We start from the raw sequence: 16,946 nt of genomic DNA on the forward strand, positions 1-16,946 counted from the left end.
TCTTAAATTTTCTTTTAATCTTGTTGCTTAGATCACAGCATTTTATATCTGGTTTGGGTCATTTAGAGGTTTTAATACACTCAGAGATGAGACGGATTGTACAAGACAGGGATGAGGTCCTTAAGTCAATTTCCAGATCAATTCAGAGTCTTTGTAAGACCTTAACATAGCATATTTATGAAATTCTGTAAAATAAATGATAATCTATTTACAGGTACTGTTGCTGTTTCTGACTTGGAGCAAAAGTAGAATTTCAGTTTTGGCTTAAAAAAAATCTCCTTTCACTCAAATGTAATTTCCATTTCAGAACCATCTGAAAGTCAGGTGGTCACATATACTGAGTGATCACTTGATCAAACCTTGACCAAAATGGCCAAGGTTTGATCATGGCCAGATTGTATCACAGGTTGTGTGGAGATGTTAATGCTTGGAGAAAAAGAGCAATAGGGCTGGTTGGAGCTTTGGATGCACCAAGAGAAATTGCCACAGGGATGTTTTAGATATGTTCCTATGTTGATAACATAAGAGAATGTGATTAATTTTGGGTTTTGGTGTTGAACATCGCCTTAATATGTTTACTAGATAACTGTGCAAAAATGTAAACCCACATCTTGATTACCATATTTTCCGCACTATAAGGCGCACCACATTATAAGGCGCACCTTCAATGAATGGCCTATTTTAAACTTTTTTCATATATAAGGCGCATAGAAAAGACGCTACAGTAGAGGCTGGGGTTACGTTATGCATCCATTAGATGGAACTGCACTAAAGGGAATGTCAACAAAATAGTCAGATAGGTCAGTCAAACTTTATTAATAGATTACAAACCAGCGTTCTGAAAACGCCGTTCTTTCCCAAAATGAACAGCTGTTGCTTCCTCCACTTCCGCACCATTGATTCATTCATGTTAAATTCTCTCGCTGCTGCTCTATTCCCGTGTTCTACTGTGTGACTGATCGCCTTGAGCTTAAACTGCGTCGTAAGCGTGTCTCTTAATAGGAGCCATTTTGGGGTCTTTACACAAAACCTAGCGTGCACTGCTGGCTGCATCGGCGTATGCTTTCCTCCGTTTCTTCTTCTACAGGGAAAATGAAGTCGGCGTCTGCTTTCCCCCGTTTCTTCTTCTACGGGGGAAAATGAAGTCAGCAGCTGCTTACTGTAGTTGCAAGACCTGTTGTGGCTCAGTATTGGTCCATATGTAAGGCGCACCGGATTATGTGGCGCACTGTCGGCTTTTGAGAAAATTGAAGGTTTTTAGGTGCGCCTTATAGTGCGGAAAATACGGTATTCATTACATTAGTAAGACCGACTTCTTTTGGACTTCATGTAGCAATGCAAAAATGATTGAAACAAGAATTGCTTATAGTCTGATTATGTATTTTAATACACGTTAATTTGACTTTAATGATTAAAAATGTGTACATAATATCACTTCACTTCATAGAAGTGAAGTAAAAAGTGTCTTTGCAACAATACCTATGATTTTAGGTTTGTGTTGGAACTGTCAGTTCTTCAACAAAGAGTATTTGAATAATGTTTCAGTTTATCTATCCAATATATTTAAAACATTTAATTTTGCACTGAAATCTGACATCTTTGTTTCCAAAAATCGTTCTGAAAAAGCAAATTATATCTCAAACTGAGATGGCAATAGCAAAACTGTCAGCCAGCACCATAGACTCTTTTTGGATGAGAAAATGAGAAAAGAAACCCAGGAAAGACAAGTTTTAGAGCAAGTATTAGAAAACTGAAAAGACGTCATCAGTTGTGTTTCTTTTTTTAGTTTTTCTTTGACATGGAGGGAAAATATGTGCTAGACTATTCAAAGCCTGTTGAGTCAAGTTCTAACTTAAGAGGGTGTTAAAATAATTATATGACACTTGTTTGCTCGTCATCAGAGCTTGGAAAGGAATGCTTGAGGGAGTTTTAGGCTCATAATTTAAATAAATTTGGCCGGCCTATTTGTTTGCCTGTCTTATAAAGTTTTTAATTAAGTCCATTTTAAGCCATGTCACTCAGTAAAACAAGCCAAATTCTAATTATACACTAGTTCCTGCCAAAAACTACACTTTGAAACTTTTTGTTTACCCAAACTGATTAAAGTTTGAAGTAGCATCTAATTTGTGCCATTGTTTTGATTTCAACAGTAAAGCGACAACCGAGGGCGTTTTTTTCAACTTTGCCCTGTTAAGCAGTGTCAGTCTTTTTTCTTTTCCTCTTTTAAAATGACATTGATGTATAATTTCTTGGGGAATCTCTCTCATTTCTATGCCGATTCAGTTGCTGCCCTTCTGTCCTGTCACCTCTTCCTGTCACCCAATGCTGCCCTTCTCTGCTGCTGAGCATTGTCATCTGCGGTGGATCTTGCCTTTTCATTCAACTGTTAACAGTCAGGCATGCTGACAGCCACCCACTGTTTACCCATCAGGCTTTTCTCCTTAAGAGGATGCATGCTTTGAACAAGAGGTGCAAGTTTGAGCTTCATCAACATGCATGAGCATTAGCAATCCTTCCCTTTAAGCTTAGAGTGTGAGTGGGAGAGGGAAGGTGGATGCAGGAATGACACAGAGGCACATGAGTGTCAAGTCATCCATCAGTCTGTCGTATGCTGTCACCCACCTTCTCCCAGAGATGCTGTCGATCTGTAAACAAGAGAGAGAAACCCCAGGCTTCCCGGGGCAGAGAGTAAGGGCCAGATAAACCTCTCCTCTGTGAATCACACAGTGGAGGATGGCAGATTTTACTAAAGGGGAACTTGAGCCACTCAGCTAAATGTGGATGACTAAGGCAGAGTCCACAAAAACAACTTTCATGCATATATCAAGCTATTTTTGATACAGTTGATAGTAACATATGCCACTAATTTCCTTGGAAATACATAATACCCGTGTTGATAAAGAAAAAAAATGAAATTGAAAGAAATCAAACAATAGCTTGTTCTTGTATTTTGTTTTTACCTCTCGTGTATCATTAATGAGTAGTCGGGTATAAATTAAAGCTTAACAGTGTTTGGTTTTTGATGATGAACTAGTTGGAACCATGATGCTTAAAGTTTGAAATATTATTTTTCCTTGTATTATTTCCAAAGCTATCTCATTTAATTTGCTAATTGTTTATATAGACGTCAAAATTTAAGAAAACTTTTATTTTTACTTTCAATTATGATCATTGCTTCATATAATTTTCCTGCGAAGTAATGATGAGCGCTACTACCAGACCCTTTTATCACTGACTTAGAAAGGTGCAATCAGCTATCCGCATGTTCGACTATGAGGAAGGGGACTTATGCAGCCCTTTATTGGCCCTCTAATTATTTCTCACGTCACATGATTACTAATGTCACTTTGATTTAGTTCTGAGCTCATTAGATAAAAAACTCTGTGACAGAGGATACTGCTTGTACAGCAATAGGTCGGGGATGTTTCCTGCCTGATCGTTTCTGGGCCTGTGAGGCACCTCCATCCTCTAGAACGAGAAGGCTTTGAGTCAGGATGCTGGAGCGCGGCCTGCTGGCTGGGGAAGGGCCAGGGCCGTGACTGTGGCCAGGTTTTTCCTGAGCAGAAACTAGTAGGATGCAGCTGGTGTTTAAGCTGTCGTCAGAGTGCCAGTGGAGCCCCTCCAGAACCAACAATCCAGTTTTTCTTTCTTTCTTTTTTTGTTTTATCAAGACGATCCACCATAAAAGGAAATAATCAATATGCAGCTCAGAGCTTGAGACTTGGGTCAAAATCCTCCAAAGAGAAAAAGTCTCTTTGGAGGATTTTAAGGTAACCTTCTCAACTATGCTTTCTTATTGAGAAGGAAAAAATATAGTTTTACGAAGACTTTATGGAATTTTGTTCATCTGAAATATTTCAAAACATTTTACAGCAGAAATGATTTGAAGATTAAAGTTTCTATCCTTTGAAACATCAACAAGCTGCATGTTGAGGGTGATAAATGGCTTCAAAGCAGTTCAGTGAATGTGATCTTCATTAGTAAATGGAGTGTGCTGTTTTATTTGCATACGCTAACATAATAAACCCCACTGTTATTACCTTTTGATGAAGCTCAGGTAATTTGGCTGAAAGCTTAACTTGCATAAAATGATTATTTTCATTACCAGTTAATCTGTGAATTGTTTCAGTTTGTTAATAAAAAGGCCAACAGTCTCATTAACATTACAGTGTGATCCTGAAGGCCCCTGGGACTTTAAACACTTATTTTATTTTTACCATGACAAATAAAATTTTTAATTGCTAGATGGAATGTTTCTGTAATTTAAAAATGGATTAAATCTACTCTTATATTCATTTCAACTTACCATACTTTTGTGTTCTTTGGTATACCTAATACAACAAGCTATGTATCAGAGAAAAATAAAATATATTGGTTCTGCAGTCCTGAAATAACCGGTTCTTGTACGATGCTTGTGTGGAGTTGTTGTGCATCAGAAGAAATGAGTCCACTCAAAACATGAGTCTCGTTTCTAGATGTAATAGTTGAAGCTGAGTGCCGACTGAGTGTTCAGATTTTGGTCCAAAAATAATTACTTCAGTAGTGTTTCTCTTCAGCTGAAGAAAGGTATGGCACATCAATGCATTGATTTATTCTTTGCATCTGTTCAGTGCTTGAATGTTACCTGGTAAATCTGCGTTGTTATGGTAACATAGCTTATTCATAGTTACATTTGCGATATAATTATAATCTTAGCTAGTGGGAGCATGTAGATGTTGAATAAGAGTAACTTTTGTCCTGTTGAGTGATTCTGATGTGTAATTTATTCAATATTTACTAGCAATTTAAATGTAAAATAATCTACATTTCAGATATAGATACCTGCACCTAAGTTTTTATTTGTAGAAAAAAATGAACATATATAGCTTTATGGTACTGCCATAATAATAAGATTTATAATCGAATACTGTCCTTTTTGAAAGTACTAATTCTTTTTAAGGAAGTGTGGCTTCTTGCTCATTTTTATCTTGCTTTAAAATGACTGGCTACATTTTGCACAAGTTGCGGACGATGACTATGCCTTGCACCCAAAAACAAAGAGCTGTTATTCAAGATTAAATGCAAATGTTGAATAATTTTGTTTTAAAATACAGAGCTAAATAGTGGAGGTAATCTCTTGGTCTTTCTTAGTAGTGTGGTCAGCATGACTTGATGCAGCGTTTGCACAGTGAGCGTCCATCAGGTGTTGCCTTTATAAAAATCGGTCTCCCTTCTTTAAGAAGATGTTTTAAGAGGTTATGTGCATGGATGTGTGTTTTGTACTCATTCATGTGCAAGGGCAGGTCATGTCTTACTGTGCCCTGATATATACACACAATTGCACACCCCATCATGCTTAAGGGTCCTAACAAGGAAGGTTTTTTTATGAAATTGTCCTTGATAGTGACATGTACCCACAAGAGAAAGATGAACCAGGCATTTAATATGTTGAAGGGTCATTTTAGGTTACACAGCATTGCCCACCACAATTTGGCGTCTCCCTGCTATCCAGCCAATCACAGACAAGGACTCGGTGATGCAGTTCACCTCTTACTGGAGGGATTCCGAGGAACTGCCGCGTGACGATGCTTGGGCTTTAACAGCTCAGCCTCTCCTGACTCTCACACCTCCTGCCCCCCTCCCCCCTTGCCTTCAGGTTTCTATTCTCCAAGCTGTGTATGAGGAGCATCAGCTGTGGGTGTGTGTGTGTGTGTGTGTGTGTGTGCGTGTGTGTGTGTGTGTGTGCATGTTTGATGAGATGAAAATGTAGTGCCATCCTCACCGCTTCCTCCAGACTGGGTGTACAGGCAGCAGACAGCCATCAACCAGCCCTCCTTCTCGTGTCTGAGCTAGGCTCCACCTCTCACTTTCCCTCCCAGCTCTCTCTCCATCTTTCTCTCAGCATCACACACACACCCACACACATATAACACATGCATACACACACTCAGATACACACATCCTCTTTCTCAGACTCCCCACTCCATACGAACCTTCTCGTCAGGGTTGACAGCTTTGGAGCTGAAGGTGTGCAGCTGTTGCCAGGTAGGAAAGTACATTTTATTCGCAGCTCACTCAGTAAGTTATTGATGAAAGTATTTGTTTTTGTAAAAAAAAATATGCGATGTATTTGATGACTGTCAGTCCTAATAGTAACACTAGTGCTACTGTTCACTCCAACTCCCCACCGTTTCCCTGGACTCCATATTTGGCGCCTGTTTTTGCCGCGCCTTTTGTCATGTGCAGTTTGTTTTTTGTCCCCGTATGTGCTCAGAACCTGCTTTAGGTGCAGGGTGGAGCGCAACAGCTGATCATAACGCTGCTTCATATAGGCTGTGTCTCTAGTTGCGAAGGGACTCTACGTTGAGGATGTGTGGGCAGATGGAAAGACAATAAGAAGAGGGGAGGGGAAATCAGAAGGTAGATGAGCAGCTGCTTTCATCCTATAGAAGCGTATCCCTCTGTTATTCTCGCTCCATCAGACAAAATCTGAGTCTACATCTCTGGCATTTTTATTTCACTTGTGATGGGTTTGTCTTGAGCACGGAGGGAAGTAGCAATTTGTTGATTCTGAAATGAGTTGTTATCTTATATGAAAAGGAATACTGATTTTTCTCCTGCAACAATTCGTGCCTAATTATATATCTCACTTTATTTTCTTCCATTTGTTCTGTGAACTGATAAGATTGAAATACCACTTTGGTTCAGCTGGTTATCCAGGATCTCTGCTATTGTTGTGATTGGTGGGAACCCCCCCTTGCTGTAAAGGAGGCTTATCACCTCCCACAGGTTTTACTGATGGAGTGCCGATTGGCTACTGCACAGTGCACATGGAACGAGTCTCTCCAGAGTCTGTGCAAACAACGTCAAGCAAATCCATGGTGACTGCCATGCATGTTCAACTAGGAGTCATTAAAAGGCAGATGGCCTATCACCCTCTTCTCCCAGATTACCTAATAACTCTGAAAGCATGATCAGCCGGTGTTAGGGGAGGGGGCTTGGGTTGCAGTATTACCTGCTGCTTTGACTACTTTAAGGCAGGAGGCTCCAGTGAATCAGTTTGTTACCAGGTGACGAATACAGTGAGAGCAAGGCAGCACTTTGTGCTTCCATCACCTAAATCTAAATGACCCCACAGCTTGTTTCCCCAGGTAGAGCGTATGTTTACATACTCACTGGATCTTCTACAGATGCTCTGTTTCATAATCCAACAGTCTGTGTTCAGATAGATGCTGCATTACTGCTGTACACACTTGGATGTTTTTCACAATGTTCAGTTTTACTAAATTATGTATGTTTAAGCTGTAATAGGTTTTTAAAGAATGTTGGTGAACAAACATCATAAAGATGAAAGAATAAACTTGTGCAATAATTTTATATCAAGAAACACACCATTTTGTTAACTGAATGGACTAAACAGAAAGCTAAAATAGAAAGCTTGGAGTACCAGGAGAAATCAGAGTCAGAACTTATTTGACGCTAGAGTCATTCTAATAAAATAAAAAAATAAAATTACAAGAATGGTATTATGAAATTACAAGAATAAAGTCATATTTCAAGATTAACTTGTCATAATATTACAACTTTATTCTCATAATGTTATGACTTAATTCTCAGAATTTGTTCTTTCAATACTATAACTTTATTCAAGTAATTTTATGACTTTATTCTCATATATTTCTCTTAGTGTGACTGTATTACTTTGTTGTACTTGTTATACCTGTAGACAGGAAAACAATTTGGCTTTGACAACAAGAACGCTGCAGTTGAAAGAAAGTTAGAACTGTGTCTTTAAACACAATGTTGGCATCATTATGATGAGTAAATAGTTTTTTGTTCTCAATCCAATTAAAAATCGTCAATTTAAAAACAATTTTAAAAAGTTATCTGGTGGTTGTGGACCAGATTAACTGAGTTAATGATCATAGTTCTGTACTGCGTGGATCTCTGCAGAGAAGAAAAATCAGACGCCACCTTGTATTCAATTGCATGATCCGAGATTGAAAGAAGAAACTAGGTTTATATAAAATATGGTTACAAAATACCCCTCCCTCACATAAGGGGTGGTTCCTAGGATTAGGTCTCAATCTAAATCGCTTATTTTCCTGTCCCAAGCATGTCTTTCCACAACAAACAATAAAAATAAAGCAAAACATTTTCCAATACTCTAAAAACGTGACAAATGAATAATAAAATTATTCACTGGCCCTCCTATCCAGTCTGTCTGAGCTTGAACTATTTTGCAAAGGAGAATGGGCTATAATTTTATACTTTTGATGGACATCCTGGTGGAGATGGAGCCTAATAAAGTTTTATGTAGTAATTCTACAAAGTATCAACTCAGGAAAGCTGAAAACAAATTCACACCCCAAATTTTAGAGTTGTAGTTGTAAAAAATGGTAAAAACCTGGCATCCTTTTCTTAATTATGTACTGCTTTGTTTTGTTTTGAAACATAGCATCTGAAAAGGAAATACAAATTTGTAGATCCAGTGTGACAAAACATGAAAAAATCTGAAGAGCTTGTAATTCCTTAGCATGGTGCTGCATTTAATTCATAGAAGCAGATGTTGACTTCCAATCAAGTGGCCACTCAGCTGTTGCCTGGGGAGCTGTGATGTTGTTAGTGAGCTATTAATGAGGATTTCAGAACCCAAAGTCTCAAGCCTGATGTTTAAACAGCGCTAACCTTTTGTATTGGATGAGGCATCGAGGGTGAACTTTTCATGAGAAGCCAAAGGCCGTCAAGATGAAAGGGCATCTGCCAGATTTACTTTGCATTTATCTGGAGACCCTCAATTATGATGACTCTATCAGAGGATTGAAGAGTGAAGAAGCATCGGTATTGTAAGACAGAGTGGTGTGTTCCTCTCTACTGGAGAGCAATATAAAATGGAGAATATAAATAGAATGTGTGTTATGGTGTGACCTTGTGTGGCCATTTGGTAGTGGGTGTCTGTGAGCTCGGACAGTAACACTGCCGTCACTGAGAGCGAGTCACGCTGGTTCATGAATCATGATTTGCACTGCATCTCTAGGATTGTCCTCCATAAGGATGTACATTCATTGTAATGTTAGAATAAATATAGCTTCCAATAAATTCCTTAACTTTATCTTAAACTAACAGGTAAATGAGTCAAATGTTGATAAAGTGGGTATTAAAACAATTATTCCAAACATCAAAACTAGTTTTGGAATGAAAAAAGCCATCACCAGCCTGACCACCACTGAAAATGAGACACTGCACTAGAAAGTCAGCTATTCCATCAGAGTAGCAAAATATCTAACAATAACTACAGTAGAACTTTGTTAAATGCTGCATAAAAGTGTGTGTGGTCAATATGCAACTTGCTTCGTTTAGTGTCAAATAAGCAAATATTACTATAATAGTGACTCTGCGGGGATTTATGAAAATCCATAATAAAGTCAAAGTAGGATATCCAGTTAATGTTGGGATTTTCTTTATCTTGTTTAAGAACGTGGGGCAGTTAAAAAATACTTCAAATGAACCTGAAAGTCTTATTTCTATTTTGCAAGCTAAATTAGACTTATTGAACCAGTTCAAGAGTTGGAAAAAAAAATCATATTGTAATTAATAATATATTGATCACAACAAAAGGACACCCTGCGTAATCCTTTGATGCTGTATCATTCATTGATTTTCTACTTCAGCGTTAATGATGATGTTGATCAAAGTAAAATCAACCTGATGTTACATGCAGTGAAAAAGCCCCACAACATGATGTTGTCACCACCATGCTTGACGGTGTTTCTAGGTTTGAATGCTTAACTTTTGCTGTTGCTCTTATTGACATTGTTGCCAAACACCTTTATCTTTGACTTGTCTGATTGAGACATTTTTGCATGTTTATTACATTAAGGTTTATGTTACTTGACTAATTGATGTCTGGGTTATTTCAAAAGGTCTGACAATTAAAGGCTGACACACTGGTCACACTTTGTATTGACTAACCTTTGTTCTTGTTAAAAATAACAACAAAAGAAATACTGTACAGACTAGAAAATGCTCAGTGAAGAGGTATGTTGTTCCTACAAATAGGATTAGTAGTAATGCCACTTACTGCAACAATTGCAAAAGAACCAAATTCTTATATTGTTTTTTTCATTAGCAATGAGGACAGCTTTGGTTCTAAGCTAACTTCATCATACTGCTTATGTGACAGTGTGCAGTCTCATGGTGTAAAGCTTCTCAATGTAGCCCTCTGTGAATGGCCCTCTCCTCACAAAAGAACAAAGGTTGTGGTTCTCTCATTTGCACAGAACCCACGAACTCATTGTTTTATCAGCAACAAAAGCTGAGTCTTCCAGTTGCATGTGATTGCAATTTAATTTATGCATCATCTAGAGGAAAACAGTCAGGAAACCACAACCTAGACTTTCTGAAAGGCCTCTTAAAAACTGGTTTATATCTTAATTGGAGATTCAGAAATAGTTTACAAAATTACTGACTAATTACACGCTTAATTAGTTTCTCTCAGTAAGTGGGCCCTGAGTTTAGCCAGATTAATTTTACAATGATATGACTCAGACCTGTCATGCAAAGAGACATCTTTATTAAATAGACTTCTGTCAAGGTAGTCCAGGTTTCCTTGTGACTGTCACAGACTTTGCTTGACAGACGTTATCTTGGGTATATACAGTATGTACGGTAATGGTGGTGGCAGGGAGGTAGGTGTTTTGTGATAGGTACGAATGAGAAAATAATTTTAATGGTAAGACTGCCAATATGAGAGCTGTAATTTCAAAATCTCCTTTAGCAGGAAATTGCTTTTGCCCTCCTACAACTTTTTAATATCCTGATTCACACTCAGTCCCGGTAAAATGCATAGTATTTCTCCCACTGCTGCCTGACGGTGCTCCCTGAGGAAGTTATTGGAGATAAATACCATCTGGGGGTATGGAGGCTGCTAAGGGACAATAACTTGGCCTCTTTTCTCCATGTTGGTCCCATAGAGCCTCCAGTTTTGCCTGTACGTAGTGGGTGAACTGTCCCCTTTGCCCGTGAAAGAGTGGATTAATTATTGCTGAAGGGCATGCAGTATAAAAAAATCAGCCCTGGAGCACGTTTGAGTGTCTCACCAATGTAATAAGGCTCCTTAAAAATGCTCTCTGTCTCTTCCTCATCCACACACTGCTATGGAGATATGAAGGGGTATCGCATAATTCACCTGCTTAAACTACTCAGTGAATTTATAAATCAAGCAGGTTGTATCACCTTAGCTCTGGAGTGTAATTTCAGTAAGAACCCAACCAACTGCCAGATACAGCCATCAAATATTAAGCCTGCAAGCATTTTACAGATGCATTTACTAAACACTAGGGTAATCACACATTACACTCTGCTTTATTGAATAGTTTCTCTGTAATTGTAAACACAAAATTAAGCTATTGAATTACACAAACATCAGCTGGTAGTCGTAGCAGTAATTAGGTGTGAGTGGTAATATACAGTAGCTTATCTGAAAATAGTAATAGCTTCACTTTCAAACCTTCATTGAAAACTTGTAATCACAACTTTTGTAAATTGCATGGACCAAAATTACTACAATGAGCATAACGTTGGCGATCCACTAATAACCTTCACTTCCCATAGTGAATGTACAGCAATGCATAGACATCACCATTTTTTCCCCATCCTCACTAAATTACACTGTGCTTTTTATTTTCAAAATCCTGATGAGAAAATTCACAACATATTTAGTAGGGTTAGGGTAAGAGTAGGGTTTACCAAACCAAATCCGATACAGATTATTTTAAAGTTTGTTTCTGTCACAGCCTACTCTAGAAATTGTACTACGTCTGTATATTTAAAATTAAAACCCAATGTAGTAGACCCTCTGCTTTTCACTTATTCAGTTATTTGTAGATTATTCTGTTGAATGATTTTTCTAATTACTTGCAGAAAGTCTGCCTAAAATATCTTTTCTGCAATGCCACCAGAGACATCACACTGGTTGTGGGAGCTTTTTTTTTTTCCAAGGCACTGTCCAGTATTTTTGCTCCTTTTTTCTACATTTTAGATGCTACAAAATATAGTTTTTTTATATTTTGTCTGATTTTGCCCCTCAGAATGCTATTTTTCTCTCTCTCCTGTGCAATCAAACCAATACACACTCAATGATTCTTTGAAATAATACCAACAAACTGTTTTTACGGACTGAAAACGGTTCTGATTATAATTCGTCTGTATTTGATTTGCTCTTTTTGTGTCAGTAAGGCACCTGTCAACCAGGAAATGAGCCTGGGATATAAGAAACTTCTGTGCAATCTTCAGGCTTTTATTCAAGAGTTTATAAGAATGATAATGGCTCCAATTTTAGGGGAATTAGATAATCTGTGCTGAATATCACAAAGGGTGAACAAATGCACACTTTGAGCAAAATTACACATTTACCAATCTGTCATCACCAGAAACTGAATGTCACCCAAGGCAGCAAAGGGTAATTTCTGTTTTTCTGTCAGTATTCAGTGTCTCCAGAATATGTCAGCTCCACAAGGAGACTCCGATTCAACGACGTCCTAAGTTGCCTCTTGGCTCCGCTTCACTTAACTTGCAGCTTTCGGCCACCCTTGGAGGATGTTAGTCATGAAACAACATGACACTCAGCAGTGTTTGTGCAAAATAAATGACCGTGATGGGATGGAGTAAGAAAGCAATTAAAATCAGCGTTGCCCTCGCACCACCCGGTCCAAGATATAAATGACCTTGATGGATTAAAAATGTGTCAGGATAATTTCAGCAAGATTTGAGAAGCATGAAGTGTAGCTGTCTGAGACATACAGAGCATTCTGGTTCCCTTTATCCTGTCAGTTGAGTGGATGTTTGTCAAAAGACAGCAGCATGTTTGAGTACATTGCATTTCTCTATTGTTTTGCAACCAATCAAGGTCATGCATGCTCATTAAATTTACTGCAGGATTAAACACCAAAAATGAAAATGCACATAATCAGTGTTGCAGGTTTAATATCACTAAGTGACCCCACTGTGATGATGATTTTATTTTTCAATCCAACACAGTGAGGTAGGGTTTGTCATTAATGTTGTTATCCCTGGTTTAGACTGGAGTCCCCCAGGAGCTCTATAGTGTGGCTCACAACCTTTTGTTGGAAACAATAAGAAATGAATAAGGAGTGATGCATCTTGTCCAACACACCTTATTTTTAACCATCTTTAGCCCTGACTGTTCTTCGTCACTGTCAGTGGAGTGGAATGTGTGCCCTCCGCTGCGGACTGCTGAGATTTTCCTCTGATGCAAACATCCTTGTTTGTCACCATGGCAACCACGTCCTCTGCCTGCTGTACGTTGTCATGCCAGCCACCCCCCCCTACCCCCACCATCACGCTCTTCCTCACCCATTAGGGCTTTACTGTAGCTGACACATGCAAGTGTTGAACATCGTTCTTTGTCAGGTTGTCCCTGTAAGATTCTTCTTGAGATGCTAGAAAATTAAAAAACAAGCATGTTGTCTTTACCTAAGGGATTCTACAGCTAAAGTAAGACGTGCTTGACTCGGTTCATGAATGGCCCCTTAAAAACCAGGAAAGAAAATTTTTTTTTCAATCCACGTTACACATCTGTTTCAATAAATGTTTGATTCTATATTTATTTCAGTGTCTCTAGCTTCTGCAGAGTATAGCATTGCAGAGAGTTTACTTTAAAATACACTAGTTGCAGAATTTTGACTTAACATCCCCAGACTAATTTATTGAAACTATTCATATATAAAACACCAACCAGTATTTGTCACTTTATATGTACTGTTCCGCCTCCATACATTATATTGTTGTTCTTATTCCAGGGTGGAGTGATTATACAGCTTCAAGTAAATTCAAAAATGAGAATTTTATTTTGGAGTTTCTCTAGTCCAGACTTGGCCAAGCTTAAATATAGGCCCAAATATTTTCATAAACACCCACTATCATTTGAATGAATGTTCCTTAACATGATGCATCTGACCACAGGCTTTTTATAGCCACCAGCAAGCTTCTATTATTCTGGGTGGATATTTGAACTCTCGTTTTATTGATTAGGTTGAGGTCAGGACTTTCAGGAAAAAATTCTAGAAACTCGATAATAACCCGTTTTATTTATTTACAAAACTGTTGATGTGTATTTGGAATCATTGACCTGTGAAAACACCCAATTATTCCAAAATTGGAAAGTTCACATAGTCTTCCTTGTCTTCATTTGCCTTTTTATGTTGACCACTAGCAATAAAACAGGTCCACAGCATAATGCTACTACTATCATTCCTCACACTCTATCATTTCTTTAGGTCTGGAAAAAAAAAATTGTACACCAACTACTGCAAACACCAGCCATCTGCATGCTTTTGGGAAGTTTTGCAAAGGGTGCAAAATATATATTTGAGGTACCATCTTCAAATACCTTCAAATAGGTTTGTCTCATTTAACTTAAATGTTGTAAATTAATGTATGATAAGTTTATAAAGCAATAACATCATCATCTGTGCTTCTTCACATGGTTTATGGACATAGTGATCTTATTCAGACACTGCATCCAGTCCCTTACAAAGCTTTTATTATATGTTATTGAAATAAAGGTTAGTCTGTGGTAGTATCTCTTTTTTTCGTAGTGGTGCCACAGAAAGTTGTACTAATTTAAAGCTTATCAAAAGATTTTATCTAAGGAAGAATAAAACCATCAAATTCTACTGCTTAAAAGCTTGAAAGATAAAACAGGAAGTGGTCTGGATTTACCACCATCTGTTTTTTGTTTACTTTTTATTTACCCTTGTGCGCAATAATCTCTCTGCTTTCTAAGAGATCCTGTGAAGATGAATGCAAATGTGGAGGCTTAGAGGTCCATTTTGTTCATTGTGAGCACCAAACCCCCTTTTTTTCAGGACAAACATGTCCACCCCGTCAGACGAAAAAAACACTCATTACTACAGCACCATGGGGCCAGTCCTGCCCTCTAGAGGATAATAACTAGGCATCTGCTTAAATCTGATATAATGCTGTTTTAATGGCTAGTCTGGCCTCTGTGATAGAGGCAGAAATGGTCGCACTCTCTTAAGCTGTTTGACTCGTGCTCCTTGCTGCTCAAGCTGAGGCCATTGAAACAGGCTCTCTTTATTATTCACACAAGAGGGTTTAATGGGGTCTTTACAGTGAAACTTTACTATATTTTGAGAGGATGATTATCCTTGTTTACGGCTCTGTAAAGGACCTTCAGCTAAAACTGTCACGATAAGCAGCAACTTTGCAGCTGCAAGCCCAATGAGCCATTTAGCTGCAGGTGAAATTTCTGGAGATTACATTTGCTGTTCCTTATCTCCTAAATTAACTCATTACCTTGACATGCTCCTTTCCCTGGAAACAGCTCGGACCTGAATTTATGATGAAATTTAGCAGTCCCATCATGTTCAGCATTTATAGTGAGATATCACTAAAGACCTTTAACTGCTAACCCTGTTCCACCATTGATTTTTGACTCCACAGTCAGATAGGTGACCTTGAAGGATGTCAAAAAAGGAGGATGTGAGCGAGGGCAAAACTGGAATGCATCCTCAGAGATTGGATTCTGTCAGACTGGCAGCTTCGCTTTTCATTTATCACAGTAAAATCTCCAAACCTCGGCTGTACAGTCAAAGAATTGATTGATGTTTTGAGGCAGACACAAAAAGGGTTGATCTTATTCAGCATTTTGGGCACCTCTGTTAAAGAAAGGTCAACCCCTGAAGGAGCAGAGTGTGGTCAGAAAGTTGCAAAGCAGAGAAGAACCTGCTGAAAGTTTAGCATCATTTAATTGTGAAAGATTCCTCCATCTGGACTGAAACATTCAAATTCTGTCAATCACATCTTGTGCTTGAAGCTTACACTAATTGCATATGCAAATTCCCAGAGATTATGACTTTGCAGCCACTGTAGGGTTTGCTGATTGTTAGTTATGATTATGGTGGATTCCTCACATTCATTTCCTAAATGTTGTTAATGAAGAGGCAGTCACTTACAAATATGCATCAGGCTTAAATTGTGTCTTGCAGAAGGCATCATGCAAGCCTTCTGCCAAAAACTTCAAGTGCTGTAAATAAGAACTGAATCTGTGGAGGTTTTTTTATATTTTAGTTGAGATTTTGGACTGAAGAGCTCTAGATATTATTAATTCACAGGTCAAACTATGTGTTGCAAATTTCTAATAAATGGTCATGTAAACCTTCAGTAAGAGATTTAAAAGTGTTTCTGTGTATTTTAAACGGCAAATGCAATGTGTGAATGCGTCAGATTTGAGGTTGTTAGAGAAACAGAGTACTTTTTAATTCTCTGCATACTTTAAAGATGCTGCAGTCATGTTAGAGTCATATCTCACAAGACTTGTCTAAGGTTGTAGTGAATATGAGTCTATGAATTATTGCTTGAAACACATAAGAACACCATAATAAAACTATTTATCTTTTTATTGCACTTATGATTTATGTACCACTTTGTGTTGTACATACATCAACACATTAAAATCCATAATGAATTATAGTTTGTGGTCCAAATGTTACTAAATGTAAAAAAATATATCAAGAGACATTGATATTTTTTGTAAAGCACTGTAGAAACATCAAAATCTCTTATTTTTCAAAATGCTGCACAAGTTGCGAGAAACGTTCACTCTTGAATAGCTTTGTGAATAATAAACTGAGTGGCATAAAGGGCATAACTATTAAAACACTTCACTTCTGAAGACCTGTTTACATCTCTTAATTGGCTTTAGTTCCACTTTGGTGCACATGGTTTTCAATTTTGCTAACACAAATTGCAATCTAATTTGAAAAAACAAAAATACAATACTGTAGTTGGATCAGCAGTTCACTCCTGACTAGTCAAGTGAGGAAAAATTAATTGAAAACATTAGGAGTCTTATTTTGGAAAGACTTAATCCCAGCCTTTTTGTCCTCTCAGTATCTCATTGATTACAGAAAGTTCTTTGCTGT

The 16,946-nt window shown here is 37.9% G+C and overlaps 1 protein-coding gene across 4 annotated transcripts in view; it reads left to right on the plus strand.

The window, feature by feature from the left end:
* Positions 1 to 5,755: 5,755 nt before the first annotated feature.
* The window catches only part of syt1a (synaptotagmin Ia), a 162,522-nt gene continuing 151,331 nt past the window's right edge, over positions 5,756 to 16,946 (plus strand). For 2 of the 4 annotated variants that reach the window (XM_028043651.1, XM_028043649.1), the window contains exon 1: positions 5,758 to 6,024. The gene's annotated coding sequence lies outside the window, so the exon portion shown is untranslated. Of the gene's footprint in view, positions 6,025 to 16,946 lie in introns of all 4 variants that reach the window. The other 2 variants (XM_028043653.1, XM_028043654.1) reach the window with 2 other exon arrangements.

The sequence above is a fragment of the Xiphophorus couchianus genome, chromosome 17 (genome assembly GCF_001444195.1).
Source record: "Xiphophorus couchianus chromosome 17, X_couchianus-1.0, whole genome shotgun sequence".
Classification (NCBI taxonomy): Eukaryota; Metazoa; Chordata; class Actinopteri; order Cyprinodontiformes; family Poeciliidae; genus Xiphophorus; species Xiphophorus couchianus.